General features: G+C 47.9%; 1 long non-coding RNA gene across 2 annotated transcripts; it reads left to right on the top strand.

Moving 5' to 3' along the window:
• The first annotated feature begins 4,903 nt into the window (after positions 1 to 4,903).
• Positions 4,904 to 25,706, top strand: LOC144578573 (uncharacterized). Of its 2 annotated transcripts, none has more exons than XR_013524583.1 (3): positions 4,904 to 5,362; positions 5,723 to 5,858; positions 23,056 to 25,706. It is a non-coding gene; the product is annotated as an uncharacterized LOC144578573 (long non-coding RNA). The 2 variants fall into 2 exon arrangements; XR_013524584.1 differs by lacking the exon at positions 23,056 to 25,706 and adding an exon at positions 7,860 to 8,083.
• Positions 25,707 to 26,206: the final 500 nt, after the last annotated feature.

Genomic DNA, 26,206 nt, shown 5'->3' with positions numbered 1-26,206 from the left:
CAGTGAGCTGAGATCACACCATTGTGGATCACACTCCAGCCTTGGCCACTCCATTGCAAAAAAAAAAAAAAAAAAAGTCCGTAATGTTAGTTAAATGAGGACATTCATCTATAACCATCCCCGGGTATTGACTGTAGCTTTGAAAACGAGTTTGTTTTGTTTTTGAGATGGAATCTCACTCTTACAGTCCAGCCAGAGTGCAGTGGTGCAATATCAGCTCACTGCAACTTCTGCCTTCCAGGTTCAGGCAGTTCTCCTGCCTCAGTCTCCCGAGTAGCTGGGATTACAGGCGCACATCACCATGCCCAGCGAATTTTTTGTGTTTTTAATAGAGATAGAGTTTCACTATGTTGGCCAAGTTGGTCTTGAATCCTGACCTCGTGATCCACCCGCCTCAGCCTCCCAAAGTGCTGGGATTACAGGCATGAGCCACCATGCATGGCTCCATCTCTATTTAAAAATAATAATAATTTAAAAATTAGCCAGGCATGATGGCAGGCATCTGGAGTTCTAGCTACTCAAGAGGCTGAGGCAGGAGGATCACTTGAGCCCAGGAGTTCAAGGTTGCAATGAGCTATGATCATGCCACTGCACTCTAACCTGGGCAAAAGAGTGAGACCTCCATCTCTAAAATAAATACATAAATAATAAAGGAAAGAGGATTGCCAACTGCAGGTCTGCAAATCAGAATTTAACTCAGAAATGTGTTTTTGTTTGGCTGGCAAAACACTTTATTTAAAAAATTGAGCCACTGGCCAGGCGCGATGGCTCACCCTATAATCCCAGCAATTTGGGTGGCCAAGGTGGGCAGATTACCTGAGGTTGGGAGTTCAATACCAGCCTGACCAACATGGAGAAACCCTGTCTCTACTAAAAATGCAAAAATTAGCTGGGCATGGTAGCACATACCTGTAATCCCAGCTACTCGGGAGGCTGAGGCAGTAGAGTCACTTAAACCTGAGAGGCGGAGGTTGCAGTGAGACAAGATCTCGCCATTGTACTCCAGCCTGGGCAACAAGAGGGAAACTCCATCTCAAAAAAAAAAATTGAGCCACCATTTAAAACTCAACAAACGTCAACTACAGATTTCCAGTATTTCTTAAAAATTCCTAGAATGGGTGGGGCTGGTGGTTCATGCCTGTAAGCCCAGCACTTTGGGAGACAGAGGCAGGAGCATTGCTTGAGCTCAGGAGTTTGAGACCAGTCTGGGCCCCATCTATTAAAAATAAAAAGACACATGAAAATTTCTGCTCAGGTGTAGTGGCTCACACCTTTAATCCCAGCACTTTGGGAGGCTAAGGGAGGTGGATCACGTGAGGTCAGGAGTTCAAGACCAGACTGGCCAACATGGTTAAACCCCGTCTCTACTAAAACTATAAAAAAAAAAGCCTTAGCCGGGCGTGGTGGGTAGGTGCCTATAATCTTAGCTACTTAGGAGGCTGAGGAAGGAGAATTGCTTGAACCCAGGAGGCAGAGGTTGCAGTGAGCCAAGTTCACGCCACTGCACTCTAGCCTGGGGTGACAAAGCAAGACTCCGTCTCAAAAATATATATATATTTTTAAGATGTGGCAACCTTGTGCCCACACCTCTCCTGGCAACAAGCAGCCAGAATTCAATAGTAGCTGAAAGTAGTAGAAAGGGCAGGCAACCCCAGTTCGCCACAGTCTCCACCCCTCTCTACTGTTACCCAAGGATGAGGCTGAAATTTGAATTTCAAATGAATTACCATAGCATTTGAATGCTATTTTTCTTTTAACAAAGCAATATTTCTAAGTATCCATTTCTCTGTCAGAAGTGAGAAAGAAAGTCAGGTGGAAAGGCATTTTGGCATTTGAAGAGTAACCCTAAGTACTGTGTTATGCAAGGAAAGATCACTCAGGGCTCCCTGGCATTTCATTCCGGGAACTTTTGAACTTTAGATCCTTGCTGAAACCTGTCAGAAGCTGACAAGACAAGGAGGGAGGGGGCTGAGTGTGGGGGGAGTGGAGAGAACAGGAGTTTCCAGAACTCCGTTTGCAGCGTCCTGGCAACAATCTTAGCTGTTAAGGAAAGAAACCGAATTCCTTGAGGCTCTGGGAAATGGGAGATGAACGAAATGCTGTTTTCTTATGATTCCTGAATAGGACCGTGGTTTTTGGCATGGCTTGATTATATAAGACAAGGGAAGGAATTTTGCAGCAATATGTGTTAAAAGGTGACTACAGTCATGCACCACATACAGACATTTCAGTCAACAACAGACTGCAAACACGACGGTGGTCCCATAAAATTAAAATAGCAGGTTTTGGCTGGGCTCAGTGGCTCATGCCTGTAATCCCAGCACGTTTGGAGACCGAGGTGGACAGATGACTTGAAGTCAAAAGTTCGAGACCAGCCTGGCCAACATGGCGAAAACCTGTCTCTACCCACAATACAAAAAATTAGCCAGGCATGGTGGTAGATGCCTGTAACCAGCTACTTGGGAGGCTGAGGCAGGAGAATTGGTTGAACCCCAGAGGTGGAGGCTGCAATGAGCCAAGACCGCACAATTGCCCTGCAGCCTGGGTGACAGAATGAGACTCCATCTCAAAAATATAATAAAAGCCAGGCGCTGTGGCTCATGCCTGTAATCCCAGCACTTTGGTAGGCCAAGGCAGTGAATCACGAGGTCAGGAGTTTGAGACCAGCCTGGCCAACATAGTGAAACCCTGTATCTACTAAAAAGAAATGCGAAAAATTAGCTGGGCTTAGTGGTGGGTGCCTATAATCCCAGCTACTCAGGAGGTTGAGGCAGAAGAATCACTTGAACTTGGAAGGCGGAGGTTGCAGTGAGCTGAGATTGTGCCACTGCACTCCAGCCCAGGCAACAGTGGTACTCCATCTCAAATTAAACAAACAAATAAATAATAAATAATGCCGGGTGCAGTGGCTCACACCTATAATCCCAGCACTTTGGGAGGCTGAGCTGGGTGGATCATGAGGTCAGATCGAGACCATCCTGGCTAACATGGTGAAACCCCATCTCTATTAAAAATACAAAAAAATTAGGCATGGTGGTGCGTGCCTGTAGTCCCAGCTACTTGGGAGGCTAAGGCAGGGGAATCGCTTGAACCTGGGAGGCGGAGGTTGCAGTGAGCAGAGATGGTGCCACTGCACTCCAGCCTGGGCAAAAGAGCTAGACTCCATCTCAAAAAAACAATAATAATACTTAGGTTTTACTGTACCTTTTCTGTGTTTAATGGTGTTTAGATACTCAGCTACTTCCTATTGCATTTCAATTGCCTGTAGTGTTCAGCACAGTAACATGTACAGGTTTGTAGCCTGGGAGCGATAGGCTAGGCCTACAGCCTCGCTGTGCACTAGGCGGTACCACCTCGGTTTCTGCAAGTGCACTCTATGATGCTCCCCCAATGACAAAATTCCCCGAGGACTCCCTTTGCAGCACATGTCCCTGTTGTTAAGTGACACACGACTGTATTTGATTATATGTATTTTTTGCTCTTCCATAAGTAGCGTACTACCACTCCTAAGAATTACTAGGGCTGGGCACGGTGGCTCAAGCCTGTAATCCCAGCACTTTGGGAGGCCGAGGCAGGTGGATCACGAGGTCAAGAGATCGAGACCATCCTGGTCCACATGGTGAAACCCCGTCACTATTAAAAATACAAAAAATTAGCTGGGCATGGTGGCGCATGCCTGTAATCCCAGCTACTCAGGAGGCTGAGGCAGGAGAATTGCCTGAACCCAGGAGGTGGAGGTTGCGGTGAGCCGAGATCGCGCCATTGCACTCCAGCCTGGGTGATGGGAGCGAAACTCCGTCTCAAAAAAAAAAAAAAAGAATTACTAGGACAGGCACAGTGGCTCACACTTGTAATCCCAGCAATTTGGGGGGTCGAGGCAGGAGAATCATTTGAGGTCAGGAGTTTGAGACCAGCCTGGCCAACATGGTAAGATCCCATCTCTACTAAAAAAAATACAAAAGTTAGCTGAGTGTGGTGATCCCAAGCCTGTAATCCCAGCTACTTGGCTGAGGTAGGAGAATCGCTTGACTCTGGGAGATGGAGACTGCAGTGAGCAGAGATGGTGCCACTGCTACTACAGCCTGGGTGACAGAGTAAGAAAAAGGACTTACTGGCGTGCGGCTCATGCCTGTAATCACAACACTTTGGGAGGCTGAGGTAGGCAGATCACTTGAGTCTAGGAGTTTGCAACCAGCCTGGGAGACATGGCAAAACCTTGTCTCTACAAAAAAAATACAAAAAGTGAGCTGGGCATGGTGGGACATGCCTATATTCCCAGCTACTCAGAAGGCCGAGGTAGGAGGATAGCTTGAGTCTGGGAGGTTGAGGCTGCAGTGAGCTTTGATCACGCCCACCACTGCATTCTAACCTCTGCAACAGAGAGAGCCCCTGTCTCAACAGCAACAACAAAAATTATTAAATTGAAGCATATTTCTTTCTCTGCCTTTCTTTTTTTTGAGACAGAGTCTCACTCTGTTGCCCAGGCTGGAGTACAGTGAGGAGATTTTGGCTCACTGCAACCTCTGCCTTCCAGGTTCATGCGATTCTTCCACCTCAGCCTCCCAGGTGGACACGTACCACCATGTCCAGCTAATTTTTGTATTTTTAGGAGAGACAGGGTTTCACCATATTGGCCAGGCTGGTCTTGAACTCCTGACCCTGTGATCCGCCTGCCTCGACCTCCCAAAGTGCTGGGATTATAGGCATGAGCCACCGCACCTGGCCAAAAGGTGTATTTTTAAAGATATGATTGAAGAGTGATTAAGGAAGATGGGATTATTGTTGATTCTCTAGGTAACAATCTAGCATTCTGGGATTTTCCATCTGAGTATTCTCTTTATCTCCTCTTCCTGTCTCTGAATTCAACCGTTCATCATCTCTGGGAAGAGGTATAGGTGGCTCATGCCTATAATCCCAGCACTTTGGGAGGCCGAGGCAGGCAGATCACAGAGTCAGGGGTTCAAAACCAGCCTGGCCAATATGGTGAACCCCTGTCTCTATATCACAGAGATATTATCTTTTGAGCTCTTGTTTTCAAATGTCCAAAGCACATTATATGCAGTCATATCCAGGCCATATCATTAAGTAAAGAATGAGGCAGAAGAGCTTGTTTCACTTGCTAAAGTTCATGTGGAGGATAAAAAGAAAACTGTGGAGCCCCTGGACCCAAAGGGCTTTTTGGAGAAATGTTTCTGCTGTTGCTTTGTTTTTGTTTTTTTGAGACGGTCCCATTCTGTCGCCCAGGCTAAAGTGCAGTAGCACCACCTCTGCTCACTGCAACCTCCTCCTCCTGAGTTCAAGCAATTCTTCTGCTTCAGCCTCCCGAGTAGCTGAAACTACGGGTGCCTGCCACCACGCCCAGGTAATTTTCCTATTTTTAGTAGAGACAGGGTTTCGCCCTGTTGGCCAGGATGGTCTTGAACTCCTGACCTCAGAATATCCGCCCACCTCGGCCTCCCAAAGTGCTGAGGTTACTGATGTGAGCCAGTGCACCTGGCTGGAGAAATGTTGGATTTAGGTCTGTGCAGGGAAAAGTACAAGGGGTGAGAAAAAGTTATTGGACTGCTAGCGTTGCATCTAGTAGACTCAGGTGGCAAGCTGAAGGGGCTCCTGCTGCCCAAAAGGATCACTAGAGTATCTGTGAGGATGGCAACTGAAATGAGTTGAAACATATCAAACATGTTTTATCCATAAATTCATAATTACACTTTTTTTTTTTTAGATGGAGTCTCATTTTGTTGTCCAGGCTGGAGTGCGCGATCTCGGCTCACTGCAACCTTCACCTCCCAGATTCAAGTGATTCTTGTGCCTCAGCCACCCACATAGTTGAAATTATACACATGTGCCACTACACCCAGGTAATTTTTATATTTTTAGTAGAGATAGGGTTTCACCACGTCGGTCATGCTGGTTTCTGACTCCTGGCTTCAAGCAATCCACCCACCTCAGCCTCCCAAAGTGTTGGTATTTACAGGTATATGCCACAATGCCCGGCTGAGGTTTTTTTTTTTAATGGAGTTTTGCTCTTGTTACCCAGGCTGGAGTGCAATGGTGCAATCTGAGCTCACTGCAACCTCTGCCTCCCAGGTTCAAGCAATTCTTCTGCCTCAGCCTCCCGAGTAGCTGGAATTACACGTATTCACCATCACGCCCAGCTAATTTTGTATTTTTAGTAGAGGCAGGGTTTCTCCATGTTGGTCAGGCTGGTCTCAAACTCCCGACCTCAGGTGATCTGCCCGCCTCAGCCTCCAAAAGTGTTGGGATTACAGATGTAAGCCACCATGCCCAGCCAGCTGAGTTTTTTTTTTTTTTTTTTTTTTTTTGAGACGGAGTTTCGCTCTTGTTACCCAGGCTGGAGTGCAATGGAGCAATCTCAGCTCACTGCAACCTCCACCTCCTGGGTTCAGGCAATTCTCCTGCCTCAGCCTCCTGAGTAGCTGGGATTACAGGCACGCACCACCGTGTTCAGCTAATTTTTTTGTATTTTTAGTAGAGATGGGATTTCACCATGTTGACCAGGATGGTCTTGATCTCTTGACCTCGTGATCCACCCGCCTCGGCCTCTCAGGTTTTTTTAAAAGTATAGTTACGAGGCTGGGATGCAGTGGCTCACATCTGTAATCCCAGCAACTAGAGACAGTGTGTGTGTGTGTGTGTGTGTGTGTGTGTGTATAAAATGCTTAGTACACTTAGCATAGAGTAGATATATAGTAGTGCACATTAAAGCTATGATTAATTATGTGAAGTCAGTATTATAGACCCTATTTTACAGTAAGGGAAAATATAAGTTCAGAGAGCACAGTGAACTTTTTAAGACCGCCCTGAAAGTGCCAAAGCAAAGGTTTTAATTCAGGAATATTGCCCTGCAAAGGCCACACAACTTGTGATGTGCTACTAAATGTTTACAACTGGCCCTCCACGTATAGTTTGGATAAATTCGGCTGATATTTAAACTTATATTAACAAGTCAGATGAAAGTGAAACAATAATAGTGCATATTGGAACGTTGCTTTTTTTTTTTTTTTTTTTTGAGACAAGGTTTTGATCTGTCACCCAGGCTGGAGTGCAGTGCTACACTCTCAGCTCACTGCAGCCTCAACCTCCTGGGTTCAGGTGATTCTCCCACCTCAGCCTCAAGAGTAGCTAGGACTACAGGCATGCGCCACCACACAGCTAATTTTTGTATTCTTTTTTAGAGACAGGGTTTTGCCATGTTGTCTAGGCTGGTCTTGAACTCCAGGGCTCAAGGGATCCACCGCCTTGGCCTCCCAAAGTGCTGGGATTACAGGGGTGAGACTGCACTCAACGACCTTTGGTCATTTCTCAATGCAAGCAACATTTTTGTTGAATTGGATCTTGAATATTGCCAGATTTTTCTCAATTTGTTGTAATGTTCATAATGTAATGGTTACAGATATGATACCCTTTTGAGTTTGATCTACCTTATTAACATTCTCTCAGTCCAGTCCCAGTGGTTCACTCCTGTCATTCCATCACTTTGGGAGGCCAAGGCAGGTGGATCACCTGAGGCCATGAGTTGGAGACCAGCCTGGTCAACATGGTGAGACCCCATCTGTAGCTGGTGTGGCAGTACATGCCTGTAATTCGAGCTACATGGGAAGCTGAGGCAGGAGAATCACTTGAACCCAGGAGGTGGTGGTTACAGTGAGCCAACATCGTGCCATTGCACTCTAGCCTGGGCAATAGAGTGAGACTCCATCTCAAAAAAAAAAAAATCCTATCACTTTCTCAAACCTGGACAATCAACTCAACAATTAAAGCCAGGATTTGTAGTGTCTGCTGATGGCTCTTGTGTAAATACTCCCACCAGGGTTGATTTTTTTATTTTTATTTTAAAGACAGGGTCTTGCTCTGTCACTCAGGCTGGAGTGCAGTGGCCACTATATTGCCCAGACCAGCCTTGAACTCCTGGCCTCAAGCGATGCTCCAGCCTCGGCCCCCAAAGCACTGGGATTACAGGTATGAGCCACCGTGCCTTGTGGGCAGCCCTAGGTTAGTTATATCAACCTGGGCAGTCTGATTCCTGGGCCCAGTTACTACTAGGTATAGACCACAAATTCAGCTGTGCAAGCACATTACTTTCTTAAATTTCTAGAGTTCAAGTTCATTTTATTTATTTATTTATTTATTTTTGAGATGGAGTGTCACTCTGTCACCCAGGCTGGGCGCAATGACGTGATCTCAGCTCACTGCAATCCCCGCCTCCCAGGTTCAAGCAATTCTCCTGCCTCAGCCTCCTGGGTAGCTGGGATTACAGGTGTGCGCCACCACACCCAGCTAATTTTTTTGTATTTTTAGTAGAAACAGGGTTTCTCCATGTTGATCAGGCTGGTCTCAAACTCCTGACCTCATGATCTGCCTGCCTCAGCCTCCTAAAGTGCTGGGATTTTAGGCATGAGCCACCATGCCTGGCCTTCCTTTTTTTTTTTTTTTTTTTTTTTGAGACGGAGTTTTCTCTTGTTACCCAGGCTGGAGTGCAATGGCACGATCTCAGCTCACCGCAACCTCTGCCTCCTGGGTTCAGGCAATTCTCCTGCCTCAGCCTCCTGAGCAGCTGGGATTACAGGCACACGCTACCATGCCCAGCTAATTTTTTGTATTTTTAGTAGAGACGGGGTTTCACCGTGTTGACCAGGATGGTCTCGATCTCTTGACCTTGTGATCCACTCTCCTCGGCCTCCCAAAGTGCTGGGATTACAGGCATGAGCCACTGCGCCTGGCTTTTTTTTTAAAGACAGGGTTTCACCATGTTGGCCAGGCTGGTCTTGAACTCCTGACCTCAGGTGATCCTCCCGCCTTGGCCTCCTAAAGTGCTGAGATTACAGGCATGAGCCACCAGGCCCGGCCCTTTTTGTGTGTGTGTGTGAGACAGTCTTGCTCTGTTGCCCAGGCTGGATTACAGTGGCACAGTCTAGGCTCACTGCAATTTCCAACTCCTGGGTTCAAGTGATTCTCCTGCCTCTGCCTCCTGAGTAGCTGGGACTACAGGCATGTGCCACCATGCCCAGCTAGTTTTTGTATGTTTAGTAAAGACGGGGTTCTGCCATGTTTGCCAGGCTGGTCTTGAACTCCTGACCTCAGGTGATCCACCCACCTCAGCCTCCAAAAGTGCTGGGATTACAGGCATTAGTCACCGTGCTGGCCTCAAGTTCATTTCTATCTGACTCATCATTGAGATAGGCCAAACCCAAGTCTTTTCTGGGACTCTCACACCTCTCCACAGCTGTGCTATCGTCCCAGAGGGTGACATGGTACCAAAGTGCCCCTCTGTCATTTACCAACATAGGTTGCCATGGAGACATCCACAATCTTGGTGCATATAGTGTTTTAGGTTTTAGAATATTCTGCTGATTCTATGTCCTATACAGGGCTCCGGGAAGCCCGGGTTCAGTCTTAGCTCTGCCATTTACAATTTCACCTCTCTTGAGTCTTTGCTTCCTCACCTGTAAAAGAGGGATGAAAGAAGCTGTGGTCAAATCAGCCTGGCATGGTGATGCTCGCCCGTAATCCCAGCTACTCAAGAGGCTGAGGCAGGAGAATCACTTGAACCTGGGAGGTAGAGGTTGCAACGAGCCAAGATTGTGCCACTGCACTCCAGCCTGGATGACAGAGCGAGACTCTGTCAAAAAAAGAAAGAAAGAAAGAAAAAGAAATACTAGAGTACTGTGGAGAATGAGAAGTCTCCCTCCTTTGCCTGTCTCTCTTCCCCAGTTTCTCATCCCAGGTGCCAACATTGTCACTGGTTCCTTTTGTCCTTCCAGAAAGCATTACACATATCCTAGCAACTAGTTCTATATATTCTCTCCCTTCCTACATGCACACTGTTTTTTAATTTTCTTAAGAAAAATTCCAAACAGACGCCAACATAGAGGGAATGGCATAACGATCCCACTTGGGGCCCCATCAGCCAGCTTGAGCCCCTGGCCACTCATTACCAGCCTCATGTCACCTCTATCTCCACCAAATTCCTACTCCCTCTAGATTAATTTGAAGCAAATCTCAAACATTCTTATTATTTCAAATATAAATATTTTCAGAAGAGACCCCAAACACATAAAGACTCTGTTAAAAAGCGTGGTTACACCAGGCACAGTGGCTCACGCCTGTAATCCCAGAACTTTGGGAGGCCAATGTGGGCGGATCACCTGAGGTTGGGAGTTCAAGACGAGCCTTACCAACATGGAGAAACCCCGTCTTTACTAAAAATACAAAAATTAGCCGGGCGTGGTGGTGGATGCCTGTAGTCCCAGCTACTTAGGAGGCTGAGGAAGGAGAATCGCTTGAACCCAGGAGGCAGAGGTTGCAGTAAGCCAAGATTGCGCCATTGTCCTCCAGCCTAGGCAACAAGAGTGAAAGTCCATCTCAAAAAAAAAAAAATCCAGATAGGGTTCAAACATTACAAGTGGTTGATGTTGCTAATCTCTTTTTTAGTTTTTAGAGACAGGTTCCCGTGTCGCCCCGCGGGAATGCAGTCATGCAGTTATACCCCACTGCAGCCTCACCCTCAAGAGGCCATGCAATCTTCCTGCCTTGGCCTCCTCAGTGGCTGGGGCCACAGGTGTGGCCCAGCTGTCTGGCATCATCATGCCCAGCTAATTTTTTAAAAAACGTTTTATAGTGACGGGGTCCTACTGTGTTGCCCAGACTGGTCTCAAACACCTGCCTCGAGCCATCCTCCCACATCGGCCTCCCAAAGTGCTGGGATTATAGGTGTGCACCACTGTGCCCGGCACCATGGCTGGTTTTAAGTTACCAACATGAGATGACGGAAGGCTGAGGATGGGAAGAGCTGTGCAGTGGCTCACCGTGTACAGTGTCCCCATCATACAGACGAAACAGATATGAGTACTTTAAACACACAGATAATGCTAAAATATAGAATAATTGGAAAGTAATGAGTTTTAAGTACTTATGATCTTCACTTTTTTTTTTTTTTTTGATACAGAGTCTCACTCTGTCATCCCAGGCTGGATAGTGCAGTGGCGCTATCTCAGCTCACTGCAACCTCCCCCTCCCAGGTTCAAGCAATTCTCATACCTTAGCCTCCCTAGTAGCTGGGACTACAGGTGCGCACCACCACGCCTGGCATATTTTTAGTATTTTTAGTAGAGATAGGGTTTTGCCATGTTGGCTAGGCTGGTCTCGAACTCCTGACCTCAGGTGATTCACCCGCCTTGCCCTTCCAAAATGCTAAGATTACAAGTGTGAGCCACTGCACCCAGCTTGGATATGCTGTATTTTTATCCACCATCTCATGGGCATTTCTTTTATTTCCACTTTTTGGCTGTGGTGAACAACACAACAAAATTTTTGAAAACTTAACAATCAGCTCTCACAAGCTGGGGGGCTGGCTCCAGCACAATACAGCACACAGCAGCTGTTTCTGAATCAAGAAAAAACAGGCAGATTCATGTTAGGAAGAAAATGCCAAGAACAGTTTTCTCTCTTTTTTTTCTGAGACATAGTCTTGCTGTGTTGCCCAGGCTGGAGGGCGTGATCTCAGTTCACTGAAGCCTCCACTTTCCTGGTTCTGGCAGTTCTCCTGCCTCAGCTTCCCCATTAGCTGGGACTACTGGTGCCCACCACCATGCCCAGCTAATTTTTGTATTTTTAGTAGAGACAAGGTTTTGCCACGTTGGCCAGACTGGTCTCGAACTCCTGACCTCAGGTGATCCACCTGCTTTGGCTTCCTAAATTGCTGGGATTATAGGCATGAGCCACTGCACCTGGCCGCCAAGAACAATTCTCATGAGGCTAGAGAATCTCCCCAGCACTGAACACCAAGCTGTTGAATTTCTCTTCCAAGGCCTCAATGTGAATGGGTGAACAGGGGATCTTGAAAGGCATCCACTGAAGACACAGAAGGGCATACACAGCAGGGTGGGCACTGGCGAGGGAGCCAGAGAAACCCAGGTCTGCATTCTGGCTATAGAACTACGAGCAAGTCACTCCACCTTTCTGAGCCTCCACTTTCTCCTCTATAAAATTAGGCTAATTGGCTGGGTGCAGTGGTTCATACCTGTAATCCCAGCACTTTGGTAGGCCAAGGCGGGTGGATCACGAGGTCAGGAGTTCCAGACCAGCCTGGCCAACATAGTGAAACCCCATCTCTGCTAAAAATACAAAAATTAGCCCAGCATGGTGGTACACGACTGTAATCCCAGCTACTCAGGAGGCTGCAGCAGGAGAATGGCTTGAACCCAGGAGGTGGAGGTCACAGTGAGTGGAGATCGCGCCGCTTCACTCCAGCCTAGGCAATAGAGCAAGATTGTCTCAAAAAAAAAAGAAATGAGGCTGATTATAGTGCCTACCCTATAGGGTTGCTCCGTGCATTAACTGGAGCACCATACAGAAAGTACTGGGCACTTGTCTGAATTAGAGGAAGAACCTGATAAATACTAACTCCTAACATGGTCCTATCCTGTCCCTCCACTGATCCAGGACAGAACGATGGGAACAACAGTGTCTCCCTTGATAGGTCCCATTCCATGTTATGCTGTATTCGGGTGCCACCCTGACCCCACAGTGTGGCCAAAATCGGGCACTGAGTAAATGAATGGCCCAGAGGTGGTAGTTGTGCTCACTGAAGTCTCATGTCCAGGATGCCTCTGGGTTGCCAGCTATGGGGAAGGAAGTGGTGAGACCACAGGCCATTCAGGAGCCCATTCACTTCACAGACTCGCCGGCCCCATGGATAACCATAGTTGATAAAGACAAACAATGGCCATTGTTATTTGAGACATCCAAGGCGGAGAGAGCAACACAATAATGTCTCTGAAAGCTTGGAGGGTTTCTGGAAAGAGCCCTGGATTTGGAGCCAAGATCTCCTATGACAGACCCTAGGTGATTGATCCGCCTGCCTTAGCATCCCAAAGTGCTGGGATTCCAAGTATGAGCCACCACACCTGGCCAAGTTGGGGATTCCATAGGGAAAAAGACACATATGGTCCCTGGCCACATAGTAAACGAACACCTACAACTAGAATTACCAATTGCGGTAAGTACTATGAAGGTGTCAGAATGAAGAAAACCCTATTTTAGATGGGGAGATGTTAGCAAAGACCTCTCTGAGGAAGTGATACTTAGTATACCGAGGTTAAATGAATATGCAGGTGTCAGCGAATGAGGGTTGTTTGGCTGCTGTGACCAAGGCCAAAGTAATAGGGGCTTAAATGAGGTAAAGGTTTGTTATTCTCTTAAGTCGCCTCAGTCCACGGCAGATAGTCCAGTTCGTCAGTGTCAGGGATCTAGGCTGTTACGTCCTAGTCCACAGTGGCTACTTTATGGTGGCTCACACCTGTAATCCCAGCACTTTGCGAGGCCAAGGCAGGCAGATTACTTGAGATCAGGAGTTCGAGACCAGCCTGGCTAACATGGTGAAACCCCATCTCTACTAAAAATGTAAAAACATCAACCAGGCAATGGTGGCAGGTGCCTGTAATCCCAGACACTAGGGAGGCTAAGGCCTGAGAATCACTTGAATCTGAGAGGTAGAGGTTACAGTGAGGTGAGATCATACCACTGCACTACAGCTTAGGTGACAGAGTAAGGCTCTGTCTCAAAAAGAATTTTTTTAAGGGCTACTTCAACTGGGCATGATGGCTCATGCCTCTAATCCCAGCACTTTGGGTGGCTGAGGCAGATGGATCACTTGAGGTCAGGAATTCAAGACCAGTCTGGCCAACATGGTGAAACCCGTCTCTACTAAAAATACAAAAATTAGGCAGGCATGGTGGTGCACACCTGTAATCCCAGCTACTCAGAAGGCTAAGGCAGGAGAATCACTTGAACCAGGGAGACAGAAGTTGCAGTGAGCCAAGATCGTGCCACTGCACTCCACCCTGGGCAACAGATTGAGATTCCATCTCAAAAAAAAAAGGGCAGGGGGCCACTTTAGCACCTGCCATCGCAGTAACAATCCCGCCAGCAGGAAGTAAAAATGGAGAGCATACTTGTTTCCTTTAAGGGCATGACCTAGAAGTTTGACATATCACTTTCCTCACATTCCATGAGCCAGAGCTTAATCAAGTGGCAAACACAGTCTCCTCTGAGTGGCATGTGCTCAGGTAACACACAGGGACTTAGTACTGAAGAAAGAAGAGGAGAGGAAAGAAGAGGCTATTAGGGGACAGTTAGTATTCATTGCCGCAAGCTGGAGAAGGACAATCTCAGGCAGAAGGAATTGCAATTGCATGCACACACAGGCTTTCAGAGCAAAAGATAATTGAGCTGGATATTAAAGACATTTGGAGCAAGCTGGGTGGAAAGGGCAGCCTGGGTAGAAGCAAGGGGACCTGAAGGATGCCAGTGTACCTGGAGCACTGATAGCAAGACAAGTCTTGAAATGATGCAGCTGCCACCCTCCCTGTGTTATAGGTAAATAAAGCTCAGGGAGGTTCAGAAACTTGGCCAGGATCACAGGCTGGACTCTGTGAAGCTCAGCTGAAGTCAGGACTCAGCTGGTGAGGTCAAGAGTCAAACCTAGGCTCATAGGTCGCCTACAGGCTTATGGCTTTTCTCTGCTCAGTAGGGTTTTGGGTTTTGTTACCTGTGTTAAATCACTAGTTCTCAACACTGAATGCACATTAGAAATACCTGAGGCCGGGCGCGGTGGCTCAAACCTGTAATCCCAGCACTTTGGGAGGCCGAGGCAGGTGGATCACGAGGTCAAGAGATCGAGACCATCCTGGTCAACATCCATCTCTACTAAAAATACAAAAAATTAGCTGGGCATGGTGGCGCGTACCTGTAATCCCAGCTACTTGGGAGGCTGAGGCAGGAGAATTGCCTGAACCCAGGAGGCGGCAGTTGCAGTGAGCCGAGATCGTGCCATTGCACTCCAGCCTGGGTAACAAGAGCGAAACTCCATCCCCCCCCAAAAAAGAAATACCTGAGAAGGTTTTTTTTTTAGTGTCCAAGTTGGTCATAGTGCTCATGCCTGTGATCCCAGTGCTTTGGAAGGCTGAGTTTTCAGGATTGCTTGAGGCCAGGAGTTTGAGACCAGCCTGGGCAACATAGTGAGACCCCAGTCTGTACAACTCTACAAAAAAAAAAAAAAAAAAAACTAGCTAGGTATGGTGGCATGTCCTGGTAGTTCTAGTCCCTCAGGAGACTGAAGCTAGAGGATCACTTGAGCCTAGGAGTTCAAGGCTGCAGTGAGCCATGATTTTGCCACTGCACTCCAGCCTGGGCAACAGAGTGAGATCTTACCTCAAAAAAAAAGTCAGTGGGGTGGGCCACACCCCCCAGACCCATTGAACCTGGCTTTCTGGGCATGGGGCCCAGCCATCAGTATTTTTTTTAAAGTTCCCTACCTGATGCCAACTTGAAGTCAAGTTTGAGATCCTCCTATATCCCAGATCATGTTCTGGTGACATTGGTACTGTCCAGATGGATGTGATTTCATCGTACATCTTAATGTGAGTACCAGAAGATTCTAGAAGCAAGGAGAGGAGGGTTGCAGAATCCAAAGCAGAACAGCCAGCGTTTGCTCTGCTCTAGCACGAGGCCTGGATGATTTACTCCCACGTCCTGGCGTCCCATTTGCAAGAAAAGGAACTCAGAGTATCTCCCTCCTCTGTTTTGCTCACTATGACTCCCACCAGGTGAGAAACAGGAGCCGTGCTTGGCATGGGGGCAGGAAGGCAGCTGCTGCTACCTCCTCCCGAGAGCTGAGGCCCAAAGTGGTCCAGCCTCCCTCCCACCCACCCCTGCAGGCGGCAGATGGAGCTCATGTACTCCACATGCACAATCGCCCCAGCCAGCCCTGTGCTGGCGGAGAGGGGATGCCAGTGGGAAGAACAGCTTCCCCACTGCTGGCTGCGCCCGGATTACTTCTGAATCCCAGGAACACAAAGGGTCCCAAGGGCTCTCCTCACTTGGAGACACCTTTTTCCTTGAACATCCAAATCCCAGAGCTCCAGTCCCCATCTCAAGCCTACCACCTGAAATTGAAGGCCCAGTAGGCGGTGTGGTTCATGCCTGTAATCCCAGCACTTTGGGAAGCTGAGGTGGGAAGATCACTTAAGGCCAGGAGTTCGAGACCAGCCTGGGCAACACAGCGAGACTCCTGTCTCTCCAAAAATAAGTAAATACAATTTTTTAAATGCAATCGAAAGTTTAACAGAATGCAGCCCACTTTATCACTGTGGTCTGCTTCCATTGCTGGTGGCTCCTGTACCTCTCCCACTAACCCAGGGACCTTGCCACTCTTGCTACATTCCCATACCCCACCAGCGAGACGGAGTCTTGCTCTGTCACTAGGCTGGAGTTCAGTGGCCCAATCTCGGCTTGCTGCAACCTCCACCTCCCAGATTTAAGCAATTCTCCTGCCTCAGCCTCCCGACTAGCTAGGACTACAGGCATGCACCACCATGCCCAGTTAATTTTGTATTTTTAGTAGAGACGGAGTTTCAACATGTTGCCCAGGATGGCCTCGAACTCCTGACCTTGTGATCCACCCACCTCAGCCTCCCAAAGTGCTGGGATTACAGGCGGGAGCCACCGCGCCCAGCCTGGAAACTTCCTAATCAACATTAGAAAGCACCCCGAAATACTCAGCACTCACTTGCCTCTGTATTTGCTGAGAAACTTTTGCTTACAAGTAAGAGAAACTTGCCAAGTGCGGTGGTTCATACCTGTAATCCCAGCACTTTGGGAGGCCGAGGTGGGCAGATCACTTGAGGTCAGGTGATCAAGACCAGCCTGGCCAACATGGTGAAACCCCGTCTCTACTAACAATACAAAAAAATTGGCTGGATGTAGTGGTAGGCGCCGGTAATCCCAGCTACTAGGGAGGCTGAGGCAGGAGAATCGCTTGAACCCGGGAACAAGAGGTTGCATTGAGCCAAGATGATGCCACTGCACTCCAGCGTGGGCAACAAAGTGAGACTCCATCTCAAAATAAATAAGTAAGTAAGTAGGTAAGAAAGTAAGGGAAACCTATCTGAAATCGGCTTAACCTATAAGGGGAAGCAATTGATTCATATAATTGAAAAGTCCAGGCCAGGCGTGGTGGCTCACGCCTGTAATCCAAGCACTTTGGAGGCAAAGGCGGGCGGATCAGCTGAGGTTGGGAGTTCAAGACCAGCCTGACCAACATGGTGAAACCCTGTCTTAAGAAAAGTGCAAGAGAGATTTCAGGCCTGGCTGGATCCAGCACCCACACGAGGCTGGTTGCCTTTCCTCTCCTGTGGCCTCTCTCCTCCCCTGTTTTGTTTTGCATCTCCTCTTTCCCACTTCTATCTACATGCTCCTCTACGGTTTTCCTGTGTGTCAGTTTAATTCTTAAACAGGCCCTTTCAACGAGGCAGGGAATACCACCCCTACAGCCCCAGATTCACACTGATGGAAGAGACCTTTTTCTCCCTTGGCTCTGGAAGCAAAGCTCATAGTACAGCCTGGATTCTGATTGGCTCAATGATGAAGTGGGGTGGAACCAACTGACTTACAGACAGACAGGTGGGGACTGTCAGTGGGGAAGGAGTCCCCTAAAGGCAGTGATGCTGATCAAACAAACAATGCTTGTGCATTAACTCTTAATAGTTCATGGCCAGGCGCGGTGGCTCACGCCTATAATCCCAGCACTTTGGGAGGCCTGAGCAGGTGGATCACAAGGTCAAGAGATCGAGATCATCCTGGTCAACATGGTGAAACCCCGTCTCTACTAAAAATACAAAAATTAGCTGGGCATGGTGGCGCATGCCTGTAATCCCAGCTACTCGGGAGGCTGAGACAGGAGAATTGCTTGAACCCAGGAGGTGGAGGTTGCGGTGAGCCGAGATCGCGCCATTGCACTCCAGCCTGGATAACAAGAGTGAAACTCCATCTCGGAAAAAAAAAAAAAAAAAAAATAGTTCATTCCTCTCTTCCTGCAGGCTTGCAATCTCAAGTTACTCCTTATGCAGAGACCTGTCCAAACCTGGCTATGGCCAGGGCACCTTACCTTTTATGACCAAGCCAAGTTTCTCTTTCTGTTTGAAAAAGTCAGTGGCAGCTGGGCACGGTGGCTCAAGCCTGTAATCCCAGCACTTTGGGAGGCCAGGGTGGGTGGGTCACAAGGTCAAGAGATCGAGACCATCCTGGTCAACATGGTCAACCCCGTCTCTACTAAAAATATAAAAATTAGCTGGGCATGGTGGCATGTGCCTGTAATCCCAGCTACTCAGGAGGCTGAGGCGGGAGAATTGCTTGAACCCAGGAGGCGAAGGTTGCGGTGAGCCGAGATCGTGCCATTGCACTCCAGCCTGGGTAACAAGAGTGAAACTCCGTCTCAAAAAAAGAAAACAAAAGAAAAGAAAAAGTCAGTGGCTTGGCTTGGTGGCTCCCATCTGTAATCCCAGCACTTTGGGAGGCTGAGGCAGGTGGAGCATGTAAAGTCAGGAGTTTGAGACCAGCCTGGCCATCATGGTGAAATCCTGTCTCTACTAAAAATACAAAAATTAGCCGGGCATGGTGGTGGGTGCCTGTAGTCCCAGCTACTGGGGAGGCTAAGGAAGCAGAATCGCTTGAACCTGGGAGGCAGAATTGCAGTGAGCCAGGATCACACTATTGTACTCCAGCCTGGGTGACAAAGCGAGATTCTGTCTCAAAAAACAAAAGTAAATAATAATCTTAAAAAATGTTAACACATTCCCTAGTCTATGCCAATTGTCAAAAAAATAAAAATAGGCCTGGCATGGTGGCTCATGCCTGTAACTCCAACATTTTGGGGGGCTAAGGCAGGAAGATCAACTGAGCTCAGGAGTTCAAGACCAACCTGGACAACATAATGAGACCCAGCCTCTACAAAAAATGTGAAAATTAGCCCGGCATAGTGGCATGCATTTGTAGTCCCAGCTACTTGGGAGCCTAAGGTGGGAGGATCGCTTGAGCCTAGGAGGTTGAGGCTTCAGTGAGCCATATTTGTGCCATTTCACTCCAGCATGGGTAACACAGCGAGACCGTGTCTTAAAAAAATAAAATTAAAATAGCAAATAAAGTGTCAGCCAGTCATGGTGGCTTACACCTGCAATCCCAACATTTTGGGAGGCTGAAGTGGGCAGATTGCTTGAGCTCAGAAGTTTGAGACCAGAGTGGGCAACATAGCAGGACCCTGTCTCAAATAATAACAATAACAATAATAAAGTGGCCAGGAATGGTGGCTCACACCTGTAATCCCAGTACTTTGGGAGGCCAAGATGGGCAGACCACCTGAGGTCAGGAGTTCAAGACTAGCCTGACCAACATGGTGAAACCCCATCCCTATTAATAATACAAAAATTAGCCAGGCATACTGGTGGGTGCCTGTAATCCCAGCTACTCAGGAGGCTGAGGCAGGAGAATCACTTGAACCCGGGAGGTAGAGGTTGCAGTGAGCTAAGATTGTGCCACTACACTCCAGGCTGGGCAACAGAGCAAGACTCCATCTCAAAAAAATAAATATAAGTGTGACACAAAATTGATGAGATTTTTTGAGGTGAAACAAAGCAAGTAGCATTTAGTTTCCCTTCTGAGCTGAGCATTGCATGGCACAATCATGGGATCAGGATTTGGTTGTCACCTCTGCATCAAATTAGTGGCTTAGAAAGGTGCATTAAATTGTCCCTTTGATGCAATAATTGCCTTTTGCACTGGTGATGCCTCTGCTGGAACTGAAAGCCACTCACTGTTAACTCCTCCAGCCTAAAGAAAAATGTCATTTTGTCAGAACCAAGGTTCAGGAGATGATGACTCCCTGAGACTTTAAGTGCTAACTTGGCCGTTGTTTTCCCAGATGTGGGCAGAGGATAACATCTGGATCCCCTTCTCAACTTAGTTCCTTTTATATGACACCAAAGAGCCTACACTCTCATATTTCCATTTCACCTTGAATTCCTGGAAACAACTAAACACAAGCTCAATTACGATCAAATGCATTGATTGGCTGGGCACTGTGGCTCACACCTGTAATCCTAGCACTTTGGGAAGCCAAGGCAGGTGGATCACCTGAAGTCAGGAGTTGGAGACCAGCCTGGCCAACATGGTGAAACCCCAACTCCACTAAAAAGACACAAATTAGCCAGGTGTGGTAACACATGCCTGTAATCCCAGCTACTTGGGAGGCTGAGGCAGGAGAATCATTTGAACCCGGGAGGCAGAGGTTGCAGTGAGCCGAGATCATGCCCAGTGCCCTCCAGCCTGGATGACAGAGCAAGAGTCCATCTTGGAAAAAAAAACAACGTATTGATTGTGTCTGTTTTGGCTCCTGGTGCAATTGTCCTGTCTTCCTTTCTAGTGGTTTGAAGTGATTCTTTTTTATTTATTTTAACTTGCTGGCTCTGGGTCATTGTATTTCAAGAAGAAATCTGTGGCTCCCTTTGGAGAATGTGAGTGAGTTATTGAAATTTAGGCTGAACCATATGAAATTAACTTTTTATGGATCAAAAATAGCTGAATACAGCTTGGGCAACACTTCAGTGAAACCCTATCTCTTAAAAAAAATTTTTTTTTAAATTAGCTTGAACCCAGCTCTTCCATCGACCTGGCATGGTGGCATGTACCTGTAGTCCCAGCTACTCCGGAGGCTAAGGTGGAAGAAGGGCTTAAGTCCAGGAGTTTAAGACTGCAGTGAACTGTGATCATGCCACTGCACTCCAGCCTAGGTGACAAAGCCAGACTCTATTTCAGAAAAAAAAAAAAAGGCCAGGCGCAGTGGCTCAAGCCTGTAATCCCAGCACTTTGGGAGGCCAAGGCGGGTGGATCACGAGGTCAACAGATCGAGACCATCCTGGTCAACATGGTGAAACCCCGTCTCTACTAAAAATACAAAAAATTAGCTGGGCATGGTGGCGCGTGCCTGTAATCCCAGCTACTCAGGAGGCTGAGGCAGGAGAATTGCCTGAACCCAGGAGGCGGAGGTTGCAGTGAGCCGAGATTGTGCCATTGCACTCCAGCCTGGGTAACAAGAGCGAAACTCCGTCTCAAAAAAAAAAAAAAAAAAAAAAATAGCTGAATATCAGCCAGGTGCAGTGACTCGCACCTGTAATCCTAGCACTTATAGGAAGCTGAAGTGGAAAGATAACGAGCCCAGGAGTTGGAGACCACCCTAGGCAACATAGCAAGATGCCATATCTACAACAAAAATTTAAAAATTAGCCTGGTGTGGTGGTGCTTCGGTAGTCCCAGCTACTTGGGAGGCTGGAGTGGGAGGATCTAGCTCGGGAATTAGAGGTTGCAGTGAGTTACCGTAGCACCACTGCACTCCAGCCTGGGCAACAAAGTGAGACCCTGTCTCAATGGAAAAAAGAAACAAGATTTATTTTAGACCTAATAAGGCTGGGCACATGTAATTGAGAAGATCGTGGACCCCTGTGCTTATTCAGCGCCAACATGCTCTAGAAAGAGACGTGTGATGGAGTGATCCATTCTTTTGGGTTCTCTGTCCCGTTTGCCGGGTGCAGCCCAGTGCCTTACCCGGACCCAGCTCTCGAATCTCTCTGCTGAGCTACCTTTTTTATACCCCGTGGCCACGAGAGGGCGCAAGGACCGCAAGAAGGGGCTGAATCTGAGCCCAGCCCGGGGAACCGGGGGTCAGGGCCCTGAGCTATGGCTGGTGATTTGACGCTGGAAAGCCCTTCCTGCGCCCCTGCAGAAGGAAGAACAGGCTCGGGAACCCAGAACTGCGGTGGACACACCCACCTCTAAGCCAGCCGCAGGCATGGGGGCGCGTGCATGGGATGGCAGTCCCAGGAGTCCCGTGGGAATGAGCACACTCCGCTGTGGGGCTTTGCTTCCCCGTAGCTCTGCATTCCTGAGCCTTGACCCCACTGCCCCGTTGAAACCCTCTCGGCCCCTCTCCAGACAGTCTGGCTGTGCCTGAAAGTGCACAGGTACATTACAAGCTAGAATAACCCTGTAATGGATCGGGCCGTGCTTCCTGTGCAAGTCTTAGTTTTCATTTACTGTAAGTAATCCTGCTTCCCCGATGGGGCAAGAGGGAAGGAGCATAGCTATGAGTTTGCTTAAGCCAGCACAGCAGTGGGCAAGGGGGCCAAAGCTGTGACTGGACCAGCCAAGGCCTCTGAAAAGTGATATAATGAACCTGGGAGAGAGATGGCGGTGGGATGTGCACAGGGCTTGAGGCTCCAGACTCAGATGTGGGCTCAAACCCAGCTCCTCCATCTACCAGCAGGCTTAGAGTCTCCCATCAGAGCCTCCATTTCTTCATTTTGATGGTACAGGCTCACACCTGTAATCCCAGGGCTTTGAGAGGCCAAGGTGGGAGGATTGTTTGAGGCCAAGAGTTTGAGACCAATCTAGGCAACATAGTGAGACCACCCCCCACCTTTTCTCTATAAAATATTTAAAAATTAGCCAAGTGTGGTGGTGCATGTCTGTTGTTCCAGCTACTCAGGAGGCTCACAGGGAGAATGGCTTGAGCCCAGGAGATCCAAGGCTGAAGTGAGCTATGATTGCTCCACTGTACACTAGCCTAAGTGACAGAGCCAGATCCTCTCTCTAAAAAAAAAAGAAAAGAAAAGAGGCTGGGCATGGTGGCTTATGCCTATAATCCAAGCACTTTGGGAGGCAAGACAGGTGGATCACAAGGTCAACAGATCAAGAAGACTATGCTGGCCAACATGGTGAAAGCCTGTCTCTACTAAAAATATAAAAATTAGCTGGGCCTGGTGGCACACGCCTGTAATCCCAGCTACTTGGGAGGCTGAGGCAGGAGATTTGCTTGAACGCTACGAGCCAAGATCACGCTACTGTACTCCAGCGTGACAACAGAGTGAGACTCAAAAAAAAAAGAAAAAAGAAAAAGCAGGGGTGATATTGATGACAATGAGTGAGTTGAATGAGACAATAGTTCCCCAGCACCCACCATAGTAGCCCTCAACTCATGGCCGATCAAATTGGACAGGGGCTTGGTTACAGTGGTTGCAAAATAATTCAGCTCCAACATGGAGTGGTTTGAAACAGCTATGTCATTATGTCTCTGGTTCTGCCAGTGTACTGGGCTCAGCTGGACTACTCCATTGCTGATCTCACCAGGGGTCTCTCTTGCTGTTACAGGCTGGAGTCCTCTGGAGCTTCACGGGATGCTGGGAAGGCTACCTCCTCTCACTCCCACACTGCTGCAGGGCACTGCCTCCCCATGTGGCCTCTCCAGCAGGGTTGCTGAGCTTCATACACTGCATTTCGGGACTCCTAAAAGTACAAAAATGGATCTGCCCAGTCCTCTTAAATCGTGGGTCTGGAGCTGACACAGCACCACATCTGGCATCATGCATTGGTGAGTTGTAGGCAGCTCTGATTCAGGGTGGGAGGGGATGACTCCAGAGAGCCAGCACCAGAGATGTGGTTCCCAGGGGCCTATAGCTAGGGACTAGACACCAGAGAAGACGTATCACAGACCTAGGGCTGCTATAACCAACTACCACTAACTTGCTGGCTTAAAATAACACACATTTATTATCTTACAGTTCGGGAGGTCAGAACTTCAAAACAGTTCGGGGGTCTCACTGGGATGAAATCAGGGCATAGAAAGGATGTGTTTCCTTTCTGGAGGCTCTAGAAGGAATTTTTTTTTTTTTTTTTTGAGATGGAGTTTTGGTCTTGTTGCCCAGGCTGGAGTGCAATGGCACAATCTCGGGTCACTGCAAGCTCTGCCTCCCAGATTCAAGCGATTCTCCTGCCTCAGCCTCTCAAGTAGCTGGGATTACAAGTGCCCGCCACCACACCAGCTAAAATCTTTGTATTTTCAGTAGAGACAATTTCACCATGTCAGCCAGGCTGGTCTTGAACTCCTGACCTTGTGATCTACCCGCCTTGGCCTCCCAGTGCTGGGATTACAAGCATGACTTTTTTCTTTTTTAAAGACTGAGTCTAGTTCTGTCACCCAGGCTGGAGTGTAGCGGCACAGTCAAAGCTCACTGCAGCCTCAGCACCCTGGGCTCAAGCAATCCTCCCACCTTGGCCTCCCACAGTGATGGGATTACAGGGGCAAGCCACCACGCCTGGCCAGAAAATCCTTTTTCTTGCCTTTTCCAGTTTCTGTTTTGTTTGTTTTTTTTCAGACAGGGTCTAGCTATGCCACCCAGGCTGGAGTCCAGTAGTGCGACCTCAGCTCACTGCAACCTCCACCTCCTGGATTCAAGCAATTCTCCTGCCTGAACCTCTTGAATAGCTGGGGCTACAGGCACGTGCCATCATGCGTGGCTAATTTTTGTATCTTTAGTAGAGATGGAGTTTTACCATGTTGCTTTGATCACCTGGCCTCAAATGATCTGACCTCAAGTGATCTGCCCACCTCAGCCTCCCAAAGTGTTGGGATTACAGGCGTGAGCCACCACACCTGGCCAGTATTCAATATTCTAAGCCTGACATTCCACAGATTTCAGTAGTTGTTTTTTTTTTTGAGACAGAGTCTTACTGTGTCATCCAGATTGGAGTTCAGTGGTGTGATCTTGGCTCACTGAAACCTCTGCCTCCCCTGTTCAAAGGATCCTTGTGCCTCAGCCTCTCAAATAGCTGGGATGACAGACATGTGTCACCACATCAGCTATTTTGTTTGTTTGTTTTTTTATTTTATTTATTTTTTTTTTGAGACAGAGTTTCACTCTTGTTACCCAGGCTAGAGTGCAATGGCGCGATCTCAGCTCACCGCAACCTCCGCCTCCTGGGTTCAGGCAATTCTCCTGCCCCAGCCTCCTGAGTAGCTGGGATTACAGGCACATGCCACCATGCCCAGCTAATTTTTGTGTATTTTTAGTAGAGATGGGGTTTCACCACGTTGACCAGGATGGTCTCGATCTCTTGACCTCATGATCCACCCTCCTCGGCCTCCCAAAGTGCTGGCATTACAGGCAATTTTTTTGTATTTTTAGTAGAGATGGGGTTTCACCATTTTGGCCAGGCTGACCTCGAATTCCTGGCCTCTAGTAACCTGCCCACCTGGATCTCCCAAAGTGCTGAAATTACAGGTGTGAGTTACCATGCCTGGCATTTTTCAGTTTCTAGAGGTTCTCTGTATTCCTTGGCTTCTGCCCCACTCTCCACTTTCAAAGTATATCCCTCCATTCTCTGCTTGTGTCCTCACATCTTCTTTTTTCTTTTCTTTTCTTTTTTTTTTTTTTTAATCATATCAAGGACACTTCAGTGCTAACTTTTCTTTTTTTTTTTTTTGAGACTCTATCAGCCAGGCTGGAGTGCAGTGGCATGACCTTGGCTCACTGCAACCTCTGCCTCCCGGGTTCAAGGGATTCTTATGCCTCTACCTCCTGAGTAGCTGGGATTACAGGTGCTCACCACCATGCCCAACTAATTTTTGTATTTTTAGTAGAGATGGGGTTTCACCATGTTGCCCAGGCTGGTCTTGAACTCGTGACCTCAAGTGATCCACATGCCTCAGCCTCCCAAAGTGCTGGGAATACAGGTGTGAGCCACCATGCCCAGCCTTCATTTTTCTCTTCTTCTTTTTATTTATTTAGAGACGGAGTTTCACTCTTGTTGACCAGGCTGGAGTGCAATGGCATGATCTCAGTTCACTGTAACCTCTGCCACCCAAAATCATGCCACTGCACTTCCAGCCTGGGTGACAGTAAGACTCTGACTCAAAAAAAAAAAAACTTCCTAGGTCTGAGTATTGTCAGGCTTAGAATACTGAATCTTATTTGATGGCTCCTGCTATGTGAATTTCTTTGGAAAATTGACATATTTGCCAATTTGGGTCAGGCTTGGTAATGAATTACATGAATTTAGAATCATGGCCGGGTGCAGTGACCCATGCCTGTAATCCCAGCACTTTGGAAGGCTGAGGTGGGTGGATCACTTGAGCCCAGGAGTTCAAGATGAGCCTGTCCAACATGGCAAAACCCCATCTCTACTAAAAATACAAAAATTAGTTGGGTATGGAGGCACATGCCTATAATCCCAGCTACTCAGGAGGCTGAGGCATAAGAATTGCATGAGCCCAGGAGAAGGAGGTTGCAATGAGCAGAGATGGCACCACTGCACTCTAGCCTGGGTGACAGAGGGAAACTCTGTCTCAAAATAAATAAATAGACCGGGTGCAGTGTTTCATGCCTGTAACCTCAGTACTTTGGGAGGCTAAGGCAGGCGGATGACCTGAGTTCAGGAGTTTGAGACCAACTTGGCCAACATAACGAAATCCTGTCTCTACTAAAAATAGAAAAATTAGTCAGGCGTGGTGGCATATGCCTGT

This window comes from Callithrix jacchus, chromosome 12 (assembly GCF_049354715.1).
Source record: "Callithrix jacchus isolate 240 chromosome 12, calJac240_pri, whole genome shotgun sequence".
NCBI lineage: Eukaryota > Metazoa > Chordata > Mammalia > Primates > Cebidae > Callithrix > Callithrix jacchus.
Note: the sequence above shows the minus strand (reverse complement) of the source record. Positions and strands in the feature narration are given on the sequence as shown.